Source organism: Octopus bimaculoides, chromosome 7 (assembly GCF_001194135.2).
Source record: "Octopus bimaculoides isolate UCB-OBI-ISO-001 chromosome 7, ASM119413v2, whole genome shotgun sequence".
Lineage (NCBI taxonomy): Eukaryota > Metazoa > Mollusca > Cephalopoda > Octopoda > Octopodidae > Octopus > Octopus bimaculoides.
In genome coordinates, this window is record NC_068987.1 from 77630512 (window position 1) to 77633797 (window position 3286).

Genomic DNA, 3286 nt, shown 5'->3' on the forward strand with positions numbered 1-3286 from the left:
TATATATATATATATATTATAATGTACCGATCCGTGAAGAAAATTCAAGAAAAAATGTACTTCGTCTGGTGAATGGATCGACGAAATGTAGTCTTTGGTTGAAGGAGAGGAAATCCTGTTTAGATCTAAGATTCCTATACAGGTCAGAAGTTTTCAGTGTTTGCATAGATATGTATAAATATATTCTGAAGAATTGGAAAATTCCGCCTATTCCTGACTAACTTGATACCTTTCCAGCCTTATCATTTAAGGTCTAAAAGGAGGATAGCTCTTTTACCATTTTAACTCTTACTTTTTATCTTTGACATTTTAATTTCTGTTTTTCGTTTTCCGTTATTTCCTGTCTGCATTTTCTATATGCTGCCTTCTCAGTTTATTTCGTATTTCTGCTATAATTTGTTTACTTCGTAATATGTAGTTTGCGCCTTAAGAAAATGTTATATTTCTCCCAACATATGAAACTATTAATAGCATGTAATGTGACCTTAAATAAGTAAATAATATATATAATGTGACCTTAAATAAATAATATATATATACACATATATTGTATAAGTATGAGAGTATTTTATTCATTCCTTATGTCACTTCCCTTTCCATTCTTCCGGTCGTTACCTCCTGACATATTAAGTAAATAGGTAAACCGTCTTTTTGAATCTTAAACGGAAAGTGCGAAGATTTATTTCTTACCATTATTAGCCAAAATCTACTGATTGTCTGTCAGTTAGAGTCAGCCTAACTAACCAGTAGATCAATTCTACAACACATCACATATTTATTCCAACCGAAACCAAGCATAATATTTATGGTAAAAGATGATTTCTCCGTCGAAGAATCGCAGGGAATTTATTTTTCTTCGAAGCTGATGATTTATTCTGCCGATCGCTATAAAAAAAAAGAACAACAACTTATTGTTTATTTTGCAGTTCAGACATAAGCATTAATGTAAGCATAGACTTGTGTAAAATGTCTTGGACAAATGGTAAATATATTAACGTTGTTTCTTTCATGGTTCTGTCTTTGGAAACATTCAAAGAGTAGGAAGTTGTGTTGAGACTGACCGATCATCTTATGTATTCACATTCGGACTACATTAATATGTAAGTATAAAATATATTGAATTAACATTTTTTATATATTACACTAAATTCCGATATAATCGTAATCTATACCACATGAAAGGTATTTGTACAGGGTGTCCACAAGGTCTGGGTACATGGAGTAAATAAAATCATAACATAAACAATTAAATATAAGAAACAGTAATTTCTTATCCCCATGTACCCAGACTTTGTGGACACTCTGTAGAAAATTATGAAAGTTATGATGAAACAAAGGGAGCTCTCTTGTGTAGGTATACTTTATATTGTTATTAATTCTGTATGTTACCTGAAAATACAGGTGTATTAATGTAACACACACACATCGTATATTTGTTAATTAATTATGTGTATTTTGAAATGCAGAATGGTGTCATTTGGTTGCTATTTTTAGAATGTCTGTTACCTTAGCTGACACCTTTGTGTTTTTATTTTAAGAATAAGTGAAATGAACTCCAAAGACTTCTATCCCAATATTTTTCTTTCATTGTATATAGATACCAGGGGTGTTTGAGTGTTCTTAGACATGAACAAAATTTACACGTTTTGATAAATGTTAAAAAAAATATAAATTTATAGGCAGCCTTCGATTGTGTTTCTAGCCAAAACGGTTTTCAGCCCAATATGCAAATACTGGCTTTATCTGCGCCGGGTTCTGCATTTAGAAACGAATGGTCCAGATGGAGGATATATAAACGGAACCCTTCCTCCCTTAAATTTTTTTTTTACGGAATCCGTAACAAAAAAAAAAAAACAAGTGGGGGAAGGGTTCCGTTTACACATCTTCCATCTGGACCATTAAGTGTATCTAATTTGGTAATTGCTGGAATATCTAACGTAAAGTATGTAGATTTGCATTCCAGTAACTTGAAAATTAGACAGAAGCAAAACGGATATTTTTGAATATTATCCATTTGTCGACATAATTAAAGTTGCAGTGCCCCACGACTTGTCCTTTAAGAAAGTTATGAGAAAAGGTGGGGGCGGGCGGCAAACTCTCTTTGTAAATATCTCATCGAAAAGGGAGGGAAATGTATTTAAAGAAGTAAATTAATAAAACTACAGATATTTAATCAGATATCATCCTACAAAAGTATAGTTTAATAGTAATAATAATTTTTGATAGACACTGCTATCGAAGCTTCTATTTACTGCTGCTAGAAATAGTCTTGTGGGTCGTCTCCATCTTAGTTTAGAGTCTTTGAATGTTCCGCCCTGTATATTCTGTAGTCAAGACTTGGAATTAAGAGGAAATTTCAGACTTTATGGTCTGGAATATAATTTCCAAAAACAAATAGTCGACAGTCGGATTCATTTTGTTTGTTTACGCTTGATCAATAAAATTTAGAGCAGTTTATGTTACGTATTACTACTGGGAGGGTGGAGGCGCAATGGCCCAGTGGTAAGGGCAGCGAACTCGCGGTTTCGATTCTCAGACCTGGCATTGTGAGTGTTTATTGAGCGAAAAACATCTAAAGCTCCACGAGGCTCCGGCAGGGGATGGTGGCGACCCCTGCTATACTCTTCCACCACAACTTTCTCTCACTCTTACTTCCTGTTTCTGTTGTACCTGTAATTCAAAGGTTCAGCCTTGTCACACTGTGTCACGCTGAATATCCCCGAAAACTACGTTAAGGGTATACGTGTCTTGTGGAGTGCTCAGCCACTTGCACGTTAATTTCACGAGCAGGCTATTCCGTTGATTGGATCAACTGGAACCCTCGACAACAACAATATTACTGGGAGGGTTCGATTAGTTTAGGAAGCTAAATAAGATTGTCACAGTGTTCTGATTTTGTATCTGCCCATGACTCATGCTTTTAGTGTAGGAGTATAAACCAAAATAAATTGGGCTGTCAAATGTTTGTTTAGAAAAAGAATTTTCTATTTTAGACCACACTCCAAGAAGTAAGGTGGAGAGGTTGTTCCACTAGGCTCCTCACAGGCAAAGAACACAGGTACAAGATTTTCTGGGCAGGAAACACAGACGGGGTCGGGGGCGTGGGTATACTTCTTGCAGAGAAATGGGTGGATAAGGTAATCGAGGTGGTTAGAGTATGCGATAGAATACTTAAGATTAGATTAGTCCTACACCATGGTTTAGCAACCGTTATCTCGGCCTATGCCCTTCAGCCCGGGCTACCCGACGGACAGAAAGACCAATTTTATGACACCCTTCTGCAGAC

The 3286-nt window shown here is 35.5% G+C and overlaps 1 protein-coding gene across 1 annotated transcript in view; it reads left to right on the top strand.

Moving 5' to 3' along the window:
- Positions 1–38: 38 nt before the first annotated feature.
- The window catches only part of LOC128248393 (zinc finger protein 239-like), a 9608-nt gene continuing 6360 nt past the window's right edge, over positions 39–3286 (top strand). The window contains exon 1 of the mRNA XM_052969767.1: positions 39–1100. The gene's annotated coding sequence lies outside the window, so the exon portion shown is untranslated. The remainder of the gene's footprint in view (positions 1101–3286) is intronic.